The sequence below is a fragment of the Lottia gigantea genome (assembly GCF_000327385.1).
Source record: "Lottia gigantea unplaced genomic scaffold LOTGIsca_133, whole genome shotgun sequence".
NCBI lineage: Eukaryota > Metazoa > Mollusca > Gastropoda > Lottiidae > Lottia > Lottia gigantea.
Window position 1 is genome coordinate 618489 of NW_008707481.1, and position 15974 is coordinate 634462.

Below are 15974 nucleotides of genomic sequence, written 5' to 3' on the forward strand. Positions count from 1 at the left end.
CTACAGCTCGTGCTATGGTTCTTTACTTCTGTTGAACTTTAGAATACGGTCGTCTGTTAATCACGTGCCCTCCTGCTGAGATTAACAGAAGTAGTCAGAATCAAAAGTGAGCCGGCCTGGTGCCAATCGACGATCACTTTGATCTTATCTCGATTTAATTTGTTTTCAATTCTCGAGGTCAGTTTTCGCCTTATACCCTTTGTACACAGCGTGGCAGCATCACTTATTTCTTAATATGATACAGAATAATAGCTTAGTGCTATTTACCACTAAAACTTCAGTTCTGTAGGATGTCTTATCTCGTCAAAAATATATATGATAAAATTGATAAATTTATCGAAGAATGGACAGTATTTGACATCTTTCGGAATTACCATTAAGCTGTTGTATGGGATTAACCTTAAACTAATTGCGCTAGTTAAGTCTATACAGAAAGGTATAAATATATAAAAACACTCTACTAGTAAGTACTAGATTGACCGAACGTGGAATAATTATTTCTCTACCAGATCTACCATATGTTTTGGTTAATTACAATATAGTCTTTCCAGTTCTGTACAATCGATTCTTCAGATAAAATTCTAATATGGGTACCGAGAGCAGTAACTTGCTATTTTAACAGTGGAAATTATCCGAATACTTTCTTTCGAAAATATTGAAAGCTATGTTCAGATATGGTTTTCGAATCGTTGTAAAGATTAGTGCACATGTTCAAGGGGTCCATTAACATTCGAAGTTTTCATCAATAGTTTTGTATTGACATATTGTAATATATAAAACCTGACCTGAACGGCAAAATATTTGCTGTTTTTATTTTATCGTTTGTGGTCGATATTAACGACCTAAAAGTATTGAACTTTTCTCAGTAGACGCAAAACGTCAAAAGTGTCTACGTATTTCAAGTTGCTTAATAAGGAGTGCTCCATATAAAGGAGTTGTAAAGAGGTTTTTCTCAATTTTTAATGTGTATCGATAACACTGAAAACATTTGGAAAATGTGGAAAATACGACATTCGAGATACTACCCGAGTTTTCCATATTCCTCACAGGTAACAAATACAGCAATAATATTGCGTGTGTCAGAACAAACTGTCAGTCATAAGTTAGAAGTAGAATATTTTTTCAATATTGCAATTTTTTATTCGATTTTCTCCCTTGAACTAGAAATCTACTAATTTATTAACAGATGCCTTTTTATAAATTCTGTATATTACCTTTCAAATATGCCTATCGTCAGTTTCCATTTTCTATTTAACCCTCCGGGTGCAACCTGGTGTCTCAGAGGCCCTGCGCTATATTTGATGTTGTCTATCTACTAGGAAATGCTCTAGTAGCCTGTAATTAGGGTAATCATGGAAAACATATTATCCTACATGTGAGTAAATAAAAAATCCATAAACTTTTTTTAGGAACGTTGGGTGTAACATGCATCTCAATATAGATCTATACATCTGAGTTAATTTCAGCTAATAATTCTTCTCACCGTCACAAAGTATATTTCCACTTTCTTCAACTAATTTTTGCATTAAGACAGATAATGGTTTTAATTTCTCATGGATGACGCACCATATTCAGTGTTAGGGTGTATTGGGACGAGTCTCAATGAAAGCATTGGCCTAGGTCACAGAGCAATAGATAAGTCTATTGATTATGTGAAAATTAGTTAGTCATTAGTATGATTTTAGTTGAAAAGTCACACACACAAACATACACTGCATGTTATATAATATACTGTATATAACCATGGCACCAGTCCTGAAATAAGTATTCCCTGAAATCTAACTTAGAAATAGATTAATTTATTGATAGAACATGATACATTTATATTAACAAATCTATGCTCCTAGGATGAATGGACATTGTTCAATGGTTCAAGTCTACCGTGAAAGAGGAAATTGCTAAGATTTTGATTTCTTTTGTAAGCTACAACCAAACGTTTTGTGTATACATGGGGAAATTTGTTCTGAAGTTCCGAGTAATGGCGTTTGACTATTATGGAGGCTTTGGTAGCTGTAGAATCAAATGTCGTTATAAAGGGTATTGTCTGGTTATCATGTTGAATGTTGAGTCCATTTGGTCTCACAGTCTGCAGTTGATCGATCCAATAACTTTCGCGTTGTAGACGTCTAAGCTTAGGTTTCATGCTAGGTGATGTAGAAACTGTTTCTATAGGCATGATGAGAAGGTCATCAATGGAATGATCGGGAAGGTTGAAGTGATTCGCAATTGGTCTATCCTTGCCATGCACTATATCATAGAGATGGCCATTGAATCGCGTTCGAAGCGCATTTTGAGTCTCGCCAACATATTGTACATCGCATTTTTTACAAGAAATTAGGTATATGATATTTTGATCCCCGCAAGAAATTAGGTTATTCATCGCAAACAATTTTCCGTTCTTGTTATTTTTGAAAAAATGGGTAACATGTATGTGTTCGCATGTGCGACAAGTAGGACCTCCACAGGGAAATGAACCGAATCCAATAAAAGGTGGAGGGGGGTCTTCTTTTCTCAAAATGTCTGAAAGCGTGTCATTCTTAATTTTTCGAAGAAACCTTTTGGAATAACCCCTCTCCCTTAATTTGTCAAAAACTAGTTTACAGGCGGATTCAAAATCAGCCTGCTGGGTGCAAATTCTATGAAATCTTAGAATTTGAGATTTAATCATTCCAGAAAATGTGTGCTTCGGGTGGAACGAGCTTTTGTATAAAAGTTGGTGGATATCAGTTTCCTTAAAAAATACTTTAATGTCTAATTTTTTAGAAGAAAGAAAGTTGTTGCGTTTGAACACCGTGGTGTCCAAAAAATCCATGCTGTTTTCGCTGATATTTGCTGTCAATTTCACAGAAGGGTGGTGGTTGTTTAAAATTTCGAAATATTTCCAGAAATGTTCTAGAGTATCGGACCAAATGATAAAAATATCGTCAAGAAACCGGCCATAAAATAAAGGTTTAAACGGTGGGATATTTTCTATCTCCCTCTCCCACTCGGCCATAAATATATTCGCATAACTAGGGGCAAATCGTTTGCCCATAGCAGTTCCAGATGTTTGTAAATATATTTTTCCATTAAAAAAGAAGTCATTGCGCGTTAAACATAGTTTAAGTAAATCTAAAATCTCTGTACCAGATCGATCAGAACATGGATATCGAACAAATGCCTTACGGACGGCGTCAAGACCAACATTGACAACATTGTTGTCAATGTTGGTATACATACTGGTTACGTCCAAAGAAATGAAATACGCGTTTTCGGGAATGTCCAATTTCTTGATTTTTTCAACAAAATCGGTTGTGTCTTTCAGATAAGAAGGATGTTGGTATGCTAGTGGCAGTAAAAAGTAATCTATGTATTCTGAAACTCGGTATGATTCTCTAGAACAATCAGAAATGATTGGTCTACCTTTAGGAATTTTGTTGGCAACGGACCACTCAGTTTCGGGATTTTTTATGAATTTTCGGAAGCGTGTAAATGTGTCGTTGGCAAGGCTCAGTGGACGCGGAAAGGTAGTCATATTGCTTTTCTGAAATAAATTTCTTTTTTACCAAATTTTGTAGAATATTGTTTATTTCTCGCGCAGTTTCCATAAAAATAGGTGTATCAAGTTGGCGATAGTGATTTGGATTGTTCAACTGTTTATCAATTTCAAAAATGTAGTCATCGCGATTTTGAATGACGCAGCAACTGCCTTTGTCACTTTTCCTGATGATAATGTTTTTGTCATTTTTTTAGATCATTGAGGGATTTTCGTTCAAAATTGGTAAGATTGTTTTTCTCATTCACCAAAGGCAAATGAGAAATTTCTTCATATAAATTGTCGCAAATAGTTAAAATATCTTGGTCAATCGCATTATCTGGTGGATTCCAGCCAGATCTATCCGTAAATTTGATTCGTTTACCGCGGTCAAGTTTTTCGCGAAAGTAATAATTCAATTTAAATGTTCTCTGAACTTCAGTTACCGACGTCAAAATTGGTTCAATCGAAAATGGTTTATGGGTGGGTATGAAGGTTAACCCTTTGTCCAGAAGTCTTTCTTCAAGGGGAGAAAGTATTCGTGAACTTAAATTGACAACAGTTTGTCCTAATTTTGGAATATTTCCCCCCGCGTTTAGTTTAAATGGGAGACCCAATTTAAATATACAGATTTGGCAGTGGGGGCCGTCCAGTGGACGAGATCTAAATGGTTTACCTCGATCATTCCATTGAATCGCAGCATAGTCTTTGCAAACGGAGATGGCTTATGAAAAAGAAGGTCGTTGAATTTTCGTAAGTTGGCGGCTAAATTTGGTCTCTGGCGTTGGAGGATGGAAGAAACTGGTATCTGGGTGGCGAATACGTTGGCTGATGGGAATTTGGTTTTGGCGAGGGATAACAATTCCAGCATCTGTCTGTGGATGGATTCACCTGGTTCATTCTTGTTGTTGAGGCCAATATGGAGAAGGACTTTGGATGGTATTGATGTTGGATTAATCTTTGTAAGGATATCGATGATGTGGTTAATTTAGGCTCCGGGATAAGCTTGGGTGTCCTGGTTGACCTCTGGAATTCGGGAAATATTTGAAGATCCTATGATAATGGTTGGTTTGGTTACTTCAGGGAGTGTCCATGTTGATTTGTTCTTGTTACAATCATGACGACGAGGATGGTTTGGTGATTTAGAACCTAAGCTTAGACGTCGACGGAAAGTAGAATTGGTTGATGATCTTGGAGTTTCGGGGTTGGATCTAGGTCTGCCTCGAAGTCCCTGGTTTGCACTCAGCGTAAGTTTTTTTTAGGTTTGCAACGGGCGGGTTAAAAAAGTGGAAAATATCTAAATACTTTCTTTTGACACTTAATCATTTTTTGAGGTCTTCAATGTTCTCAACAAAAAAAAAAAAAAAAAACACAAAAAGGAGCGTTTCGGAAAGACGCAATTATGCACAATATATATAAAGCGTGTCAGAACAAAATGTCAGTCATTTTATTTTAAAGATGAGTTTTCTTATGTTTTAGTGTCAAATTAAGCAAACTATTTGATTAATTGGTGTTTCTAATGAATTATCATGTAGTCATATCATTATGTTCTTATTGCATATAATTAAGAGTTTTAACCAATCATAAATATCCATGTCTGGATAAACATAAAAGGACTTTTTGACCTTCCTTGATCGATCACTCATAGGAATTCTGCTTGTTATTTACTTACTATAAATTAATCATAATATAATAATAAAAAAATACTTTCTTTTCATATAAGTATGAGAATTTCCATTTTCATAAATGAAAATAAGGGAACCTATCTTTATCAACTTTTGATGAAACGGAAATAAACCTTCTTATTCTATATTTCTTATGAGCAAAAGTTTACACATGTATTTGTGTACATTATGTATTTTCTAACAAAATGACCCGAGTAAAATAAAGAGTTTATTGTTATTTGTATCATTACACATTGACCTGTATTTCGTCAATTTTATTTTTTTTATTCACCGGTTGTCTCCCTTGAACTAATAATCCGGACAAATAGTTTCATTTCAGATAATTCAACCTTAGATATTTTATATTATTTCAACCTTCATTTGATTTCTTCATTCGGGCATCAGACCCTTATTTATCCAATAATATATTAATTAATTAATATATAATAATATGCATATTACAAACTGACCTATATTTCCTTATACATTATTACTTGTATTCGTCGGTTGTCTCCCTTGAACAAAAATTTGAAATGCAATCGTACATCGAATGTATTCTTGGACGTGGGTCACCAATCCATTTGATTCTACTACACAATCATGTTACCTTTTAAAAAATCTACACATTTAATCATCGCTTTCATTCACCGGGGAAATGAATTTTATAACCTACAACAAATAACTTAACGCTTCTATCAGTTGCAACAGTCTGCAGTTTTCTATTGAAGAAAAATACCTTTTGATGCAGTAGACTGGATTTCGCTTTTCTTAAAGCTACTTTAAACTTGAAAATATGATATGAAAATATTAGACATTAAACGCATATGCTTTAATATCAAGCGTTAACGTATTTGAGCAATTTTAACAAATTAAACAATATTCGAGTTAAATTATACGATGGGGTAGTGATCTGATTGACAAATACATCTTTAGTAACCTTTTTCCTCATTAAATGAACATTTCATATTTCAGTAACATAATATTTATTGTTGAACATTGAATTGAATGGATTTTTGTTTCTTTGAAGATTACTTTTACAAACCAGAAAGTCTTCGATAAAAATAACCAAAGAAATGCAAAATAAAGGAACACCAAAAAATTGCCATTACAGAATAGTTTTCATCTATAAAGATGCAAACTAGAGTTAAAAACAATCCCAATTCTTATTAGTGCGTACGTGCGCAACCCTATTTATGTAATGAAGTCGTTGAAAGTCCGTATGTTTTGTAGAATTTAACTCTGGAAGTCGCAGTTGATGTAGAATGTAGAACTAGAAGTCGTAACGTTGATGGTTATGTAGAACTAGAAGTCGTAATGTTGATGATCATGTAGAACTAGAAGTCGTAATGTTGACGGTAATGTAGAACTAGAAGTCGTAATGTTGATGGTAATGTAGAACTAGAAGTCGTAATGTTGATGGTAATGTAGAACTAGAAGTCGTAATGTTGATGGTTTTGTAGAACTAGAAGTCGTAATGTTGATGGTTATGTAGAACAAGAAGTCGTAATGTTGATGATCATGTAGAACTAGAAGTCGTAATGTTGACGGTAATATAGAACTAGAAGTCGTAATGTTGATGGTTATGTAGAACTAGAAGTCGTAATGTTGATGATCATGTAGAACTAGAAGTCTTAATGTTGACGGTAATGTAGAACTAGAAGTCGTAATGTTGATGGTAATGTAGAACTAGAAGTCGTAATGTTGATGGTCATGGAGAACTAGAAGTCGTAATGTTAATGATCATGTAGAACTAGAAGTCGTAATGTTGATGGTAATGTAGAACTAGAAGTCGTAATGTTGATGATAATGTAGAACTAGAAGTCGTAATGTTGACGGTAATGTAGAACTAGAAATGTTGATGATCATGGAGAACTAGAAGTCGTAATGTTGATGATCATGGAGAACTAGAAGTCGTAATGTTGATGATCATGTAGAACTAGAAGTCCCAATATTGATGATCATGTAGAAGTAGAAGTCGTAATGTTGATGGTAATGTAGAACTAGAAGTCGTAATGTTGATAGTTATGTAGAACTAGAAGTCGTAATGTTGATGATCACGGGGAAGTAGAAGTCGTTATGTTGATGATCATGGAGAACTAGAAGTCGTAATGTTGATGGTCATGGAGAACTAGAAGTCGCAATGTTGATGATCATGTAGAACTAGAATTCATAATGTTGATGATCATGGAGAACTAGAAGTCGTAATGTTGATGATCATGTAGAACTAGAATTCGTAATGTTGATAGTTATGTAGAACTAAAAGTCGTAATGTTGATGATCATGGAGAACTAAAAGTCGTAATGTTGATGGTAATGGAGAACTAGAAGTCGTAATGTTGATGGTCATGGAGAACTAGAAGTCGTAATGTTGATGATCATGGAGAACTAGAATTCGTAATGTTGATGATCATGTAGAACTAGAAGTCGTAATGTTGGTGGTAATGTAGAACTAGAAGTCGTGATGTTGATGGTCATGGAGAACTAGAAGTCGTAATGTTGATGATCATGGAGAACTAGAAGTCGTAATGTTGATGATCATGTAGAACTAGAAGTCGTAATGTTGTTGGTAATGTAGAACTAGAATTCGTGATGTTGATGATCATGAAGAACTAGAAGTCGTAATGTTGATGATCACGAAGAACTAGAAGGAGTTATGTTGATGATCATGGAGAACTAGAAGTCGTATTGTTAATGGTCATGGAGAACTAGAGGTCGTAATGTTGATGGTAATGTAGAACTAGAAGTCGTAATGTTGATAGTTATGTAGAACTGGAAGTCGTAATGTTGATGATCACGGAGAAAAAGAAGTCGTTATGTTGATGGTCATGGAGAACTAGAAGTCGTAATGTTGATGATCATGTAGAACTAGAATTCGTAATGTTGATGATCATGTAGAACTAGAATTCGTAATGTTGATGATCATGTAGAACTAGAATTCGTAATGTTGATAGTTATGTAGAACTAAAAGTCGTAATGTTGATAGTTATGTAGAACTAGGGGCGTAATGTTGATGGTCAGGGAGAACTAGAAGTCGTAATGTTGATGATCATGTAGAACTAGAATTCGTAATGTTGATGATCATGGAGAACTAGAAGTCGTAATGTTGATGATCATGTAGAACTAGAAGTCGTAATGTTGATGATCATGTAGAACGAGAAGTCGTAATGTTGATGGCCATGGAGAATTAGAATTCGTAATGTTGATGATCATGTAGAACTAGAAGTCGTAATGTTGACGGTACTGTAGAACGAGAAATCGTAATGTTAATGGCCATGGAGAACTAGAAGTCGTAATGTTGATGATCATGTAGAACTAGAAGTCTTAATGTTGACGGTAATGTAGAACTAGAATTCGTTATGTTGACGGTAATATAGAACTAGAATTCGTTATGTTGATAGTTATGTAGAACTAGAAGTCGTAATGTTGATGATCATGGAGAACTAGAAGTCGTAATGTTGATGGTCATGTAGAACTAGAAGTCGTAATGTTGATGGTCATGTAGAACTAGAAGTCGTAATGTTGATGATCATGTAGAACTAGAAGTCGTTATGTTGATGGTTATGTAGAACTAGAAGTCGTAATGTTGATGGTCATGTAGAACTAGAAGTCGTAATGTTGATGATCATGTAGAACTAGAAGTCGTTATGTTTATGGTTATGTAGAACTAGAAGTCGTTATGTTGATGGTCATGTAGAACTAGAAGTCGTAATGTTGATGGTCATGGAGAACTAGAGGTCGTAATGTTGATAGTTATGTAGAACTAGAAGTCGTAATGTTGATGTTCATGGAGAACTAGAAGTCGTAATGTTGATGATCATGTAGAACTAGAAGTCGTAATGTTGATAGTTATGTAGAACTAGAAGTCGTAATGTTGATGGTCATGGAGAACTAGAAGTCGTACTGTTGATGGTCATGTAGAACTAGAAGTCGTAATGTTGATGATCATGGAGAACTAGAAGTCGTAATGTTGATGGTCATGGAGAACTAGAGGTCGTAATGTTGATAGTTATGTAGAACTGGAAGTCGTAATGTTGAGGATCACGGAGAACTAGAAGTCGTAATGTTGATGGTCATGGAGAACTAGAAGTCGTAATGTTGATGGTCATGTAGAACTAGAATTCGTAATGTTGATGATCATGTAGAACTAGAATTCGTAATTTTGATGATCATGTAGAACTAGAATTCGTAATGTTGATGATCATGTAGAACTAGAAGTCTTAATGTTGACGGTAATGTAGAACTAGAATTCGTTATGTTGATAGTTATGTAGAACTAGAAGTCGTAATGTTGATGGTAATGTAGAACTAGGAGTCGTAATGTTGATGATAATGTAGAACTAGAAGTCGTAATGTTGATGATCATGGAGAACTAGAAGTCGTAATGTTGATGATCATGGAGAACTAGAAGTCGTAATGTTGATGATCATGTAAAACTAGAAGTCGTAATGTTGATGGTTATGTAGAACTAGAAGTCGTAATGTTGATGTAAATTGTAGGAAGGTGATCATTTTGTTGATAATGAAGAAATCAAGTAGTGGAGTTGAATTCTGTTGAAATTGAATTGTCTTTCGGAGTCACGAGAACGACTTTTTCTAAAGAAAAGTAAAATTGAAACGTCCAAGATTGGAAGATACTACAAATATATCATTCTAGAATAAAGACTTATATGGTAATAAATTCGCTGAATAACGCTCTGGGAATTTTGGATGTTAGAGATCGTAATTTATCTTCATTTTCGTTGAAAGTGGTGTCAATTTTCAGAAGACGTGTCATAATTTCTCCCAAGGAAGGAAAGACGGCGCAAATTACCATTTTCTTCAGAATTATACCCAAGGGCGTATTGATATTCCTGTTAATTAGACGTAATTGGTGAATGGAGACGTTTTGTATCTATCTGCTAAGGTAAATAGGTGCCAGTGTCGTCATTATTTTAATTATTAGGTCAGAGGGGCTCAAATGGAAAGGTGCCAAATGTCGGATGGGGCTTAGGTTTGATGCCATGTTGGGTGTACTAGGGATTTGTGGGAATTGACAATATTGTATTTTAGCTGCCATGAAGGCTTTATTATACACATTGGCATAGATTTGTGGGATATAATAGTTATCATTTACTACCATTGTGTAGATTTCCTCATATAAATTTTGGTTGCTTTATTGAAAAAGATTAGGATACAAAAACATCCCTTTAAATGGAAGAACATTTTGGAAATTTTGTTTTAATTAAATCTACATGTTGACATTTCAGTTATTTGTCAAATAGTTCGTTTTAGCAAATTTTATGACAAACAAGAAATGACACGAAATGTATTGTTTATTTACGCTTTCTTTTGTTCTTATTTTCCTTCTATCCAATTAAAACGGTGAAAAGCTTTCACCATTTTTCGCTCTACTGTTTTAGATTGCCAAGCCTTTTTCTCATTGTTCATCACATGAGAATGAAGTGTCTCACTGCCTACAAATGAGTTGATTAACAGTTAATCAGAGAAAAGACTTCAATCTAATGTCAAAACAGTCGAGAGTCGAATCAATAGTGACAATCGACGAGGGGAAAACAATCGTTTTCAACCCAACATTAAAGGAACCTATTACAAGATAAATGTTCTAAATGGTTTATTGGATATCACTTTACTCTGACGTGAAAAAGTCTTAACAATTTATCATGGCTTTTTCAGCTTCCAATATCTAGTATGTCATGGTTTTCGTGTCTTATCAAATCCGATTAGATATCGCCCCGAGGAATGAAGTTTTACGTCCAGGACAGTGGTTTGTCACTTTCTTTCGATTTACAATTATCGAGGAATGCTTAACGAGCGCAGCATGTATGTAACTCGATGCTTGGACTTTCCGTTTAGAGAGTTGGTGTCTAATAGTAATTGCATAGCAAATCCATATAATTAACAAGACCATAAAAACAGAGGAACGTCTGTTTTGGAAGTTGGTTGCGTTGCGCAATCCCGAGTCTTTGGTTTCTATAGCACTGATTTGCAAATTTTAATTTATAATGACATATTACCATAGACGATTAATTCAAAACCATTTAATATTATAAATATACTATATGTTATAACTATCGAATGCAATGCTAAGTATATCCATAATTGCTACAGTTAAACAGAAAAAGTTAGTTACAGTGGTGTAACCTATTTTCGTGGATATAAGGATTCAACACCGAATTTCGTCAAAGTTAAATAAACGAAAAAAAAATTTTATGTCTTAGATGTTTCCTCAGATATTCTACAAAATAATAGAAATTGGTTTATTTCGATTTTCTTAACGAATCCTTCACTTTGACCCATATTTCATGAGCAACCAACTCGGGAACTGCGGCAGAATGCGTCACCTATTTTCGTGTACAATGTTTGATCTATAAATAAGTCTAGAAAAACACGTTGTATGGATACCGGGTGGTATAATTAACTTCTCTTAGTATTTATCTTTAATATCAATTCATTATAACCAGTGACAATTACTTCAAAGAACCACGATTTAAAAAAAAATAGTGACTGACAAAATAAGATACGTAGCGTGATTTATTTATAAAAGTCACTGAAACAACATAAGAATATGGTCCACTTTATGTTCCATAGAAATTGTCTGCTGACACGGAATCCGCTAGTTGATCACGTGACTTCATTCGTTGGATTATATTCTAGCAGACGACACTTGGAATTCCGATTACCGCTCGGGATTATAATGAAATTCGGCCGATAAAAAATGGTGACGTTTGGTAATAAGTGAAATCCGCCATTTTGTATTTGTCAAAGTATACATTAATACATTTTACCTTGCTTGAAATTACTGGATTCATTCTACTAGCTGACATTGTACAGAAAACCCATTTTCATTAAAATAAACTAATTCGGAGGTCGCGCAAGGTCGCTCACGTAAATTATTAATCATATCCGAAAATCCACGAATAATAGGTTTCCACGAAATTAGGTTACTTGACTGTATATAAGGAGACACCTTTGACTTTTATTTGGGATATTCCAATTCTTCGTTCGATGTCAACAAAAGTCTAGATTTGCTTTGGAGTTTTAATCGCGGAATTTCTTTGTAATGGGGGTTCAATACGGATTGGTGTATGTGGAACAAAATGATCATGGTTATGCCACTTAAAACAGTCACTAAACTTTTTAACAAACTTTACACGCTTCTCAGATGTATGGATAAAAAGATATATAATTGCAGGTCATTATATTTCTTGAAGTGTTGGTCAATCTTCTGAGATTTGTTGTTAATGAACAGGTAATTAAGAGTAATTTAATGAAAACTGATTTTTGAAACCCGGTGTGAAATTATACCATGAATTCACAAGTTGTTTCAGTATAAATTGATGTTGATAACACAATATTCGAGTTGGGAAATTCTTGACTTGATCTGTTGAATTCCACTGAGAGATATTGTTGACTTGGTTTCAGAACAGTTTGACCAGAAATAGCTATTGTTGGTGTTAGTACAGTGTATAGTTTGTAAGTCGTTTTCTATATTAATCAATACTGTTATTACATGGCCAATATAACCCACGAAAGATCACCGTTTTATCATATATATGCAGCCCGAAACAAATGAGAAGGTTTATGTCCTATCATTATCTACGCTAAGGTGATAATACCAAATATATGTTCCACCAACTGCTGTTAAGTTTCAGACTGTTTTGGATTTTTTGTTAAATCTAAATTCACAAACAATGCAAATAGTCCATAATTTGTCTTTGGTTGTTTATTCTTTCAATGCATATATTCAATTGATCATGACATGCTTCTGTGGCCAATGCAAAGAGTGATTACATTCCTCCAACCAAGTTGCTTCAGTAAAACATCCAAAAGTATATAAGTAAGATAGAAATATTAAAATATTATGATTTGATTGATTTGTTATAGCTTATACAATCAAACTTGTACTAACGGTCACTTTTATTCAGCACAATGTTCAATAAACAACCACCCATATATCCCCCCCCATGCAATTTTCATCTAAACTTATCTTAAGCAGCTAATAATTAATAAACCATAAATAGATGTAGGCTATTTGCGCTCTTTTGCCATAGTCCAACTAAATGGTATTGCCCTTCATCATTGGCCGACTCAAATGCTGAAAAGTAGCACGTAAACCCCATTAAACTGTTCAGATAATGGTTACCTTCTTTTGTCTTTCTAAATTTAATAAGGCTTTTTTAGTTTGATGTATTGTTATATAAAAAAGACATAAGAAGGAAAGAGAACTTCACGAAATGATAGTGGACATAGCGCGTGCTAAAAGAATAGTTGCGATAATCTGTATGATGTCAATCGCACGCCAAGAGAACTTAGATCTGGTCTCGTGCAACTGTCATAGAATAATTAAAGTAAATATTTTCCTCGATTGTCGTCGTTCCAGTGAGGTTTCCACTTAAAACTTTATGATTCCAATTGTTGATATATATAACGCATTTGTTCTTATATGTACTATTTATCTTCGCGCCTTTAAAACTTCGGATTTATCGTATTGGAGCTGTTGTAAGACATCTCCTTCTGAAAGGAATATAGTGTTTTAGATTTGGACAGTACATATAGCATGCTGACGATGATGACACTTTGACGGTTTAGTGAATATTTGGAAGTTTGAATCCATTAAAAGGTATTTATTATTAATAATTTTATTTTCATTTATTATCAAAAGAGGACTGATTCAACCTTAACAAACATCGGAACAAAAATTATTTGTAGGTTTTCTCAAAAGAATTCAAAAAGTATTTTGACATGCTGTTGCGTACATTCCATTTTTCCATAGTTTCCCTGTCTTTCCAGATGCCTTTCGAAGTTGAAATATTAAAATGTGCACGCAATGATCTGTCAATTTTAATGTCGGTTCTATTTCGATTAGTATCTTCTGCTCCCTGCCCAAGGACGCAATCGTGTTGCCTTGTTTTAATTTCTACAATGATGTAATCGTTCTCTGAGCTATCTGAAAAGTTATAGAGGGTATAACGGTCGGAAAATGCTGAACTTAAGAATTCAAATATGCAAAGAAACTTTGTTTAATTGGGTTGGTTTGATCTTGGCCTTGTATGTACTTATACCCATAGCAACATAAGATGTGGATGAAGCAACCTTTGATGATACATCACAATCATAAGATTGTACCATTCAGAAATTTGTATATGCTTATATTTCATTCCATCATGATTCAATCTGGATTGTTTAGAAATTTATATAACGTAGAAGTCCACAAATTAAACTTGAACCAATCGCCGACTTATATTTAGAACACCAGATAAGAAGTAGAGTAATTGCAGACGTCAATCTCGGAAGTTTAGACGGTTATTATCTATTTATTGGAGTTGTGTGTGAAATTGCTCCTATCTCGCTCTGACCGTTAATGCTTTTTTGATTTGATGAGGCAAGTATTGATTTTGGTGGAAGAGGTTTTAAGGAAGCTCATCATTTGTTTATCATTATTCAAGCTTGATGATTATACGTCGTTCTATCGAGATAAGCTTGCAGCAAATTATCAGACAACTGATATAAGCATAATATACCTATTTTGATGGTGATAGAGATAACGTTACCATTAAGCAAATTCTGTGACTATCTACATAACCTGAAACCCCATTCCAGTAAATCGTACACAAAGCTTGATTTAGCTTAGCTCATACCTTAAAGTTTACTAGTATCTATATAACTTTTGACAGCTAATATATATTTTACATCATACATACCCTACAATGTGGCATATTGCAGTTCTGGCAGAAGTGATGCATCTCCCAAAAGGACCCAATCCCAGCCGCAAGCAACACTTCATAGCGTATTGAACTCGTTCGGGATTTCACCAATATACAAAATAATCAAGATCAGATAATAAAAATGTTGACCTACTATGGATAAGGACACTAGCTCAATTGTTCCTCGAACAACCGTTAAAAACCCAACTCTATTGAAACCTCATCAATAAACTCAACCATACCAAATTTCATTAACATCCGATCAAAGTTTCTTAGCTGTAGACTGCTTGGCGTTGTCCATCTTAATTCGACCGATAACGAGCAGAAAAGGAGAATTTCATTAGATATAACATTTTTTTGCCCCCCCCCCCCTCCCTACCCCCCCTCCACATTCGAGTGAAAAAACTACCAGTTCCTTGAAAATTCCCTTTAACCTATATCACCACAAGATACATCTGGAAAATCAATTACAAGCAACTTCCAGGTCAGCCAGCAATTATCCGACATTTGAATCACTGTAAGTCAACGACGGAAACGGGGTAACTGTGTATGAGATATTTCTATTTAAGAAGCTATATTATTATTTCTTAATATTCTCACACTCAAATCGTAGAGTTGATAATTGAATTGAGAAAGTCTTTATTCAGAGAAATGGAAAGCGGAGATCTATTTATAGAATCAATAGAAAGATACGAGAAAAAGATGATAAAACGTAGAAAATCGAGGAAGAGTTATTGATATAATATAAAAAAAGAAGAGAAACTGTTTGTTGTGTAAAATTTAAGGTTATTGCAGGGTCGGGATTATTTACATGCAGATTATTGGAAAACCTCGTTGCACTAAGATGTATCGGCGGCTTATATGAGTACATAGTGGTTGCGACTACGGTCCTGTTTTTGCAACTTATGAACTTGATGCTGACGACTGTGTATATAATATAAGTTTTGTATCGTATGTAGTATTCAGTATTAGAGAACATGTACCAGCTGTGAACAGTTGAATATTTTTAAACAGATATATTATATGCACGCACAAGGAATTATTGATTTTCAGACGATGTACGATTTTCTTTCAGAAAATTTTTTTTATACGCCC